Raw genomic sequence first — 9,560 nt, 5'->3', positions numbered from 1 at the left:
CACACTCTCTCTCTCACACACGTACAAACACGCTGTGATCTTTCAAAACACCTCCCCTGCAGGCGAAAGGGAGGGGCCCGGTTGCCATGGACACCGCGCAGCGCAGGCCTAGCCCTATTGACAGTACAGATGTAGAGTTGGTGTGTGTGTGTGCGTGTGTGTGTGTGTGCGTGTTTGTGCGTGCGGTGCGTGCTTCCTTGTATGCCTACTTGCTGTGTGTTTCCATGTGACTGCCATCCACTCCACTGGCTGCATTTGCAAAATATGTGTGAAGGCGACTTTTTGTAGCAGACTAATGAAGTGTGTGTGTGTGTGTGTGTGTGTGTGTGTGTGTGTGTGTGTGTGTGTGTGTGTGTGTTCTTGTTTGTGTGGGACTAAAAAAATAACAGTGCAATTCAACTATATCCAGGTCTATGTTTCTGAATTTCCACTGACATGCCAGAGGCTGGGAAAATCTGTCTTCTTTAAACCAAAGTCGTGTGTGTGTGTGTGTGTGTGTGTGTGTGTGTGTGTGTGTGTGCGCCTGTACTTCACATGTTAGTGTAACGTGTGTGTGTGTGTGTGTGTGTGTGTGTGTGCGCCCCCTCCCCTCCCTGCTCTTGTTTTCGAGCCCTGGCTCATGGCGTGGGGCACACAGACATGGAAATGTGGAAATCCCTGTTTCAACAATGAGCTCATCCGCGCCCTGGCACGCCGCCCCGGCCTCTCTCTCTCTCAATCTTTCTCTTTGTCGCCGTCACCGTAAATCTTTCACTCAGAGTCACACAATCCCCCTTTTTTTTTGTTTTGTTTTTTTCAGTCTGGCGTGTTTTAAAATCAAATAAATACATGTGTGTTTACCAGGAATGCGTCAGCGTGTCGCAATAGGAGGGCCTGGATGTCTGTTTCATTTGCATAATGGCAGGAAAGCAAATGTGTTCTAAAGCGGGAGAGAACCTCTTGCATTAGAGCTGTGTGACAAAACATAGTTTTAAATCACCATCTGCAAAACATTGAAAGTATTAAACCCTCCACCTGACTTTTATTGCATTCTGCCAGCTCAGTGAAGGCTTGGTCATCCACAGTCTCATTGAAGATTAATACAAAAAACTAAACTGAGATTAGGTTTTACACAGCTACTTCCGGCAAACGCAGAGAAGCCACATCTTCGGTCAACACTAAAATATGTTGGTAGAGGCCACAGTCCTTCTCGGATCCACACCATGTTATCAGAAGCAGATACGTTTTAATTGTCTTGTTGTTTTAAAGCATTAGCTGTAGTGATTTGTTTGAAAGTTTTGCTTCCTTGAGATTTGCAGTAAATCTTACACGTCTGCCAATTCAAAGGAAACGTTCCTACTTTTAAGGAATATGCAAATTCTCTCTGTGAGTAAGATGATTGATGCCACTTCAAGTCTGTTCTGTGACGATGAAGCAACAGCAGGAGAAAGTTAGCTTTGCTTAAGGCAGAGTCTGGAAACAGGAGCTAACAGCTTGTCCAAAAGTGGCAAAACAGGCCGACCGACGCCTCTAAAGTTGATTCATTTAGCAGCACATTATAACATCAGTATTTATTAGTGTACTATTATTATCTAATTTGTTTGTTTTGTCATATAGAACAAAGTATAACTATAGGCACTCGGTTTTGGTTCTCCCCTGTGACGCCAATGTCCCTCACGGCTCTACAGTGGTGTGCTGGTTATCGGACGGACCGGGACAAACCCCGTCAGCCGCCCCATCACAGGGGCCGGCGGACCATCGAAAGAGTCCATTGGTCGACTCTCTCTGTGCGCCTGTCACTCAGGGTGCTCCAGGTGGTCTGTTCCCAGAGGTTGAGGCCAGGGCAGACTTTCTTCCCCCAGGACGCCACTTCTGCTCCCCAACAACTGTTTGTGGTCTAAAGTTTAAGGCGGTGTGTGAATCCCAGAGAACTGCTGGTGCCCCCGAGTGTGTAATGTGATATCAAATTTCACCGACTTTTTTTTCTCACTGTTGAACTTCACCGCCACGTAACTCGTTTTCGAAGATATACGGCATTTATTAGGCCACGTTCTCCGTTTCTTCAGCTTCTATTTTCATTTCACGAATTTCCCTGTTTCCCATCTTTGCGCTAGGTTGAGCTCATTGGCTGCAGGCGGCTTCAAATTTGACAGCTAACTCTCCGCAACAATACGTGTATTTCCCAAAGTGTTTGTTCCTTTAAGGAAGATGATACCTTCATTCACATGACAGCCGCAGTCTGCCTTCTTTTCTGTTGCAGCTCTGCCTTGTCACCACCAGTGTAGTCAGAAGTCCCTCCTGACATCCAAGGCTAACACCTGTTTTTTGAGGTTACTTGCTCAATAAGCTTCAAAGCTGTCAGAGTCGAGTGAAAGTGCGAGACGCACACACACACTCGCCTCAAACAAAGCTCCTTCCTCCTCTAAGTCGAAACCCCAGTGTTTCCAAACCCTTCTCTCTGTCACGGCCTCCCTTCGAGCGCACGCGCTGCCGTCAACATTAAGAGTGCAGCCTCTCGTTCCGACCTCTTGAACTCTTGACTCTTCCCACTTTCACCCTCGGGATAGAGTTGGAGGGAACGACGCTCCCATCCTGTCATTCTTCCAGCCGTCCCCGTCCTTTCCTTTGCTGTCCTTTTCCTCTGTTCCCCCTTTTTCTCCATGCCTCCCTTTCCCCTTTTTTTCTTTCTTCCTCTTACTGTAACTTATCTTTTGCTTCCTTGAATTCCTTCCTCGTTCCTGATGGTCTGGTTCGTGCTCGACGATTTCCACAGAAGGTTGACTTTCCCTTGGCGATTTTATAACGACGCTTGCTATTCAGTAAAGGGCCCTTTACTTTCCTACAGTTGCATTTGATAGAATGTGCAACAAAAACAACTATGTCACGCTCACCAGTGGCTGGAGAAGTGTTCGAAAGAGCCGGTGGATGGTCATCTTTACAAGAAATGGATGTATTTGCCCATTGGAGGTTAATAAATGCAAGTACGTGACCTAAGTAAAACAGTCACTTATCATATTTTCTTTTAATGGCAATGCAATGTGTCAACTTGAGTTTGTAACTTTCTCGTTTTCCTAAATAAAGTCTCGATAATCGAATCTTGAACAGTGAAAAATACATCTCTTGAAACAGATAGTGGGTGAAACCGGTGCAGCAGAAACAACCATCATTATATTCCATCATTTCAACAAACATGCTGCTGCAAGTTGCATCAACTGAATGAGCTCCGTATCCAGCCAAACCCACCTGGAGTTGCTTCAAAACCTTCGGCAGGGGGGGGGCGTGGCGTTGCCGCAACCGTTGGCGTTTGGCATCGAGTCACCGTGGATGACTAACTTTCCCTGAGCAGTTGATGAACGAGCTCATTTGAATATGAAACAAACTCTCATGCAGTGGAGGATTATTTTGAAAAACCTTTGCATAAAACTATGCTAATTACGATCCTTTCTCTTTCTTCAGAGGCCACCTAACCAGTTTAAATGAATGTATTTTTACATCCAAAAAAAAGCACAGGAGATAGTTTCACTTTGCACGGGCGGGAAAAGCTTCTCACCTGCACGCATTGTTGTTTCCCTCTCTTTCTTCTTCCTCCACACGTCCTTGTCATTGTGAACCGCATTCATCTGTCAGCTAGGAACGATGGCGGCGTGGTCGCCCCCTCGTCCTCTTGTGTTGTTCCAGGACACGTGTTTGCTTAAGCGCAGACCTTCGATGTGGACACAAGAATGCAACTGAAACCCCTTGAGGCGGACTTCATGGGGACTCTGATGATGGTCTCACACGCAGACGGAGACATTATGCTCGACAGGCAAGGAGGAAATACTCCTGTGGAAGTTTGCTCTTACGTAACTGTCCGTGTACGGGTTGTTAGATGCACAGTGTATTTAGTCCCATTTAAAGATGAAATATCTGTATTTTTGGAAAAGTCTGGCAATGGATCAAGCACAAAATCAAACACTGAGTCATCCACTTGGGGAAGTACTGTGTGTTAATGCTAACTTTTAAAAAACGCAAAGTCCAACATTCACTCTTCTGTTTGCTCAGTTTTTGGACGCTACCAACTCCTGATGGAGATATCCAAATCTGTAAAATCCATCATGATATTAACTCTTGACACTGGGTTTTACATCTTGCAGCTTTTGCTGCAAATCCATTCCAATTAATGGGAATGGATTTTGCAGGCTCAAAAACCAAAACAGGAAGCTAAAAGCATCTAAAAAGATCTAAAGATCTGTTGGTGGCAGTCAAGTCGTGCCAATAATTCTCTGTAGGTTCATTACTATGAGTGACCCAATGACTCATACGCCGTCCTTCAATCTGCTGTTAATGTAACATAATGATTACCGCAGCTTTAAGATCCTGGGATTCAATACGAAAGAAGAAATTGAAAGCTGGGCCAATTGGATAAGATTCATTTTATGCATTTTCTTTGACTGCTTTGTATCTCTGGTTAACACATTTAGAAAATACAATTACGCATGCACAGGGTTTATTGTTTGGAAACCACAATGGGGGTTTGATTGAAAAAAAAAACAAAAAAACATTTCGGAGCTAATGTTTCACCTGCTTCCTCATACTTTATGGTTAGTTTCACTGGTTATGTGATATCTGCAAGAGACACAACAAGCAGGCTCCGCAATCAGTTTTTAAATGGGATCCCTAATGTTTGTGATTACCAACAACAGCCCCACACAGGTGGTCGTACCTATGATGACACGACGGACGGATGCCCGGCAGTGTTTGATTTGTACAGCCAGCTCAGACTGGCTGTCTGGTCGCGCAGTGGGAAGGAAGAAAGCAATGGTACCCTTTTGTCGCTAAATCAAAGGCCCCCACAGAGGGGAAAATGGCATGCTGGGACCAAAACAGATGGCGATGGATCTTTAAATGACCCTTTTTCACAGACCAGCGTGTGTTAGACACACGCTCACTTAAAGGTGGCCTTGTACGTTTTCTAGAGGAGTGTGTGTGCGTGTTTATGTTCTTTTGCGGTGTGTGTGATTTCTGGGACGCTATCAATTCTGGAGCTAATGGACCAATTTCCGAGGTGTTGAGCTTTACACACAGGCCCTCAGAAATGCCTTGTGTACGTGTGCTTGTTTGCTGGTGTGTGTGTATGTTTTCACGTGTACAGCACCATCAATTTTCAAACCAATGGGCTAACGCTTCCCATCAAGAGGAGTTCAGGTGCAGTTTGTTGATTGTAAAATCAATGCGAGGGCTCTGCTGGTCAGTCATTCAACTTGATGGTTCCCAAAGTGAGGGTTTCTGAAAGACAGACACGCGCCTCCTGGCAAAATGGTTTGATTTCGCTGTGGTTTAATACATCACTTCTCTTCACACTGGCGGTAATCTCCCAGGGATGATCTATTAAAAAGAGGGAATTTTATCATTTAGTGGTACGCGCGTTATCTACATTTGCACGCCTTGCAAAACAAGCCAGCGCGTTCAAGCGTGCTGTCTCAAATAAGGAGCAGAGTTATGTTTCTCTAAGAAAGGTGCCAGATTCCAATGGTGAGTGCCTATCTCGTGGATCGGTAGGTCCGAGGTTGGGAATGTGCATACGAGGTTTTATTCCCCGTGCGCTTGGTCGCGTGTTGAAAACGGAAACGGCCTTCGGTTGCGTCGAGTGTACTTTGTAATCACATTAAATTTGAAGTTGCGTCCAAGAAACGGCACCGGTACAGCGTGTTCCTCCTCCACAACCCCCGCTAAAATGAAAGCAGCGCAGAGGAGGAAACCAAACTAAGTGTAACAGGTCTTTTGCAAAGTTTGAAAGAGAAAGGAGGGTGGGGACAGGAGCCTTTCGGGAGCTCGTAGCGAGCGTAAACAAAGTAGTTGGTAATATTAAAGTATGAAACTTTAGACCGCACTCCACTGCGGTCGGGTTATGTGGATCGACGCCATTAGATGGCATTTTAGCCAAATGACGAACCTCCCTGAGTTTTTGTCTCGGCGTGTTTATTCTCTCGGTTTGTTTCTGCTTCTCCAGTTTGATCAGCTGATGGACTAAATAACTTATTGAATCTCTCCACTGTAGCTGCTCTGCGTCCTCGAACACACCGCAGCTTGCAGCGTGCCTCATAACTCTGCATGACGAGAACTCAACTGCTCGTTATCAAGCCCACTGTTATTACAAGACAACATAAACATGAGCTAAAGACTGTTTTAATTGCGGTGTACTTCAGTAACAATGTTGACATTCACAGCCTGTAATTTACCATTACTGTTGCAAGTGTGGCAAAGCGAGCATTAGCACGGATTGGCATCAGCATGCGGTCATGCAAATACAGCGCGATTCCAAACGAAACGTAGTTAGATCAGCAGCATCGACTGATGTACGAGACGTCAGCAGATTTCATATTATTATGACGGGCACGATCAATAACAGCAGCAAACTGTCAAACTGTTTTTTTTTTTGTTTTTTTTTAAATTTATTAGCAGTTTACAGCCTCGTTGACGCTGCGCGACGTCTCGTTTTAAGTACCCGTGTGAGACTGAACATAAATGAAGCGCCCAGGAGTGTAAACTCAAAGTAAGTAAAAGTAATCACGGCGGGGATGACCTTATGGTTATCAGTGATAACGTTCACCACATTCCTCGGCCCTCAGATGGGAGCAGATACTCAGACGTTCACGGAAATTTCCTTCCTGCTCCTCCCTGGCCTCGATCCCACTGGATTTCAGCCGAACCCGGCAGGAGAAGACAGGAAACTGACAGGATTACTCTGACTGGGTCTCGCCGGGTGCAGACGCACACAGACGCGTATACAAATAGCGCGTTGAGCTGCGGGGGGGACTGTAACTTTAGATTTTCTAATTTGGAGGAGGAAGGGGAGAGGAGGGAGAGGAAGGTGAAAGTGTGCGCTGCGGGACGAGGCATTCTCCATCGGGGATGTCAGTTCTAAAAAAACCTGGCAGGAATTTTCTAATGGGTTTAAGGAGCTCCGGGGCTGCAGCGGCAGGTGAGAATATAAAGGAAATAGAGGCGCTATAATGTTGGATATCGTCTGCATACGCTGATACTGCGTAAACACTCGTATGTCTGCAGACAGTAATCACCGTCAGCCCCGAAGGCTTCATTTCCTGAATTTTCTGTGATAATTGCCAAAGCCTGGTTGTTAAGTGGTTAATTTAAAAAAAAAAAAAAAAAAAAACGAGGTATCTGCCCTTCAGAAAAATAAACACATACCTGCCCGGAAACGCCGACAGGTCCATTAGAAAGGCTGGGAACTTCATAAAAGTCTGAGGAAATGACCCGGGAGTGAACCTGGGCACGACTCCAAAATTATTAATGTCGTGGTGTTTCTCATTATAACGTGACTTTGATGTTCTTCATCCAGTTTGTAGCTGCTGGATGAAATCGTGAGCACTATGTGTGGTATAGTGCACCCTGTCCTCTCTTTAAGAGAACAGATAATACGTCGATTTACTCTGCGAACAGTGGCTGTTAGATGGTTTTATTAGCAGTGCTTGAAAAAATGTTGTTTTGTTTAGTAAAAAAAAACAACCTGCAATATCACATTGTACTTCTGCAAAAGTACATAAGTATCATTAAAACAATTAATGCATCAATAGGGAAAGTACTTATCATGCAGAATAGATTTTAGATTCTTATATGGCATTATTTTGATATATTTACTGACACATTAATCTGTGGTAGCTAAAACTGTCAGGACTGTCACTTTCAGATTCCTAAACTAATTATTTGTATGTATTGACCAAACCTGCTCAGCTGAGGGAATTTTTATTTTTTTTCTCGGTCTGACAAGAAATCCAATTAATTTTGAAGACACACTGTGAAACAAATCGAGACCACAATCAATTAAATAAAAATGCATTTTTCAGTGTCGAATTTTTAAATTACAAAGGCAAAAGCAGAGTGATTTGTGGTACCCACACTAACACAAATTTAATCAAACAATTTACTATTGTTGTATACCTAATAATATGCACATTTACATTTAATCGTTTCCCCAAAGTAATCACATCCAATTAGCAGAGATTCACATGGTGAGTCAGGACACTGGTTTGATCGAACATCAAACAATCATTTGTTAGAAACTGAAAGTCTTTAGCCTCCTCTGTTAGCAGTGTTCAGATCAGAGTTAAGAATTTTATAAATAAAAACTCGTTGTCGGCAGGATTCGAACCTGCGCGCGGAGACCCTAATGGATTTCTAGTCCGTCGCCTTAACCAAAGTCTTTAAACCTCCTCTGTTAGCAGTGTTCAGATCAGAGTTAAGAATTTTAGGAATCGGTTAGGACCTTGATAGGAATTGTCAGGACTTTGTTAAAGAAATGTAGGGATCTGTTAGGACCTTGTTAGGACCTTGTTAGGATTCATGAGGACTTATTTGGCAGCTGATCACTCGAAGTTAACGTGGGTTATTGTTTGTATGCATAAATGTATGCAGCATTCCTATAATGTTGGAAGAGAGTAGTTGCCTATTTATTCGGTAGTTTAATCTATAATGCATCAAATTTTACAAATTGATCACGGTAAGTGAAATGTAGAGTAAAAGAAGGCTACAAGTAAACCTCAAATTGTGCTTGCATAAATGTACGTAGTTACATCCAAGAATTGAATAAACAGAAAGACTTCAGGCAAATGTCATTTTAAAAAGTCTGCAATCGTTTTTGATGGCTGGCTGAGTTCAATGTCGTCTCGAGACAGGAAATATACTGAGATCGTCTCATCATCAAGGAACACCGGTATCTGAAGGAACTAATTCTTTCTATGCCAAGAGTTTTATTCTGCGATGACAATTAATGTGATTAAATGTCAGTACTGCGACATGTTGTTCGCTTTTGCGGTGTATTTATTGCGCTGTTGTTGACGGTTAAAAAAAGTTATCCACGTTTCAGTGGTAAAACAAAAGAATTCGTTGTCGGCAGGATTCGAACCTGCGCGGGGAGACCCCAATGGATTTCTAGTCCATCGCCTTAACCACTCGGCCACGACAACCGATACACAACATGCGACATACAGACATGTTAAATCCACGAACAATGCCTATGCGCTGGTAATGAAACCGTCAAGATATTCATGCCAGTTCCTCTTTCACTATGTTAGCAATAAAACCAGCTGTGAACCAGAGTGCGGTGGGGCCCCGCTATGCCGTTATGGTGACAACAGCACCATCTAGTGGCGCTCAATATCCGACACTGCAACTATTCCCTATATCTAGTTGGGCATACTAACAGGTATTTAAGACCTTACTCTACTTTCTAACAAGATCAACGACAGACTCCAGGACAATCTAGAGAAATGATTGATCTTGGTATTTTGCGCATAAATTGCACTTGGTCTCCATCAACCTGATGGGGTTGTGTAATGAGCCTATATGTACCAGGTCCTCACCTTGTGCCCTCAAATACAAATTCTGCTTAAGCAAAAGTAGACAATAGAGGCCTGAAGTATCAGCAGCAAAATGTAGTTAAAAGTGAAAGTACTGCTTTAGTCCCTCTGACTGATACTATATATAGACTATGGCAAAGGTTTTTAATAGTGAAGCATCAGTTTAAACTACTTTATATCCTGTTTTATATCCTGGGACAGCAGATCAATCTGAGGGGTAGTCAG

The 9,560-nt window shown here is 43.7% G+C and overlaps 1 non-coding gene across 1 annotated transcript; it reads right to left on the bottom strand.

Annotated features, from left to right (window-relative positions):
- Positions 1-8,860: 8,860 nt before the first annotated feature.
- Positions 8,861-8,942, bottom strand: trnas-aga (transfer RNA serine (anticodon AGA)). The gene has a single exon. It is a non-coding gene; the product is annotated as a tRNA-Ser (tRNA).
- Between the last annotated feature and the right edge of the window lie 618 nt (positions 8,943-9,560).

Source organism: Embiotoca jacksoni, unplaced genomic scaffold, assembly GCF_022577435.1.
Source record: "Embiotoca jacksoni isolate LCO1_2020_lvr unplaced genomic scaffold, fEmbJac1.0.p SCAF_2, whole genome shotgun sequence".
Taxonomy (NCBI): domain Eukaryota; kingdom Metazoa; phylum Chordata; class Actinopteri; family Embiotocidae; genus Embiotoca; species Embiotoca jacksoni.
The sequence above is the reverse complement of the archived record's forward strand: the minus strand, read 5'-3'. Positions and strand labels throughout refer to the sequence as shown.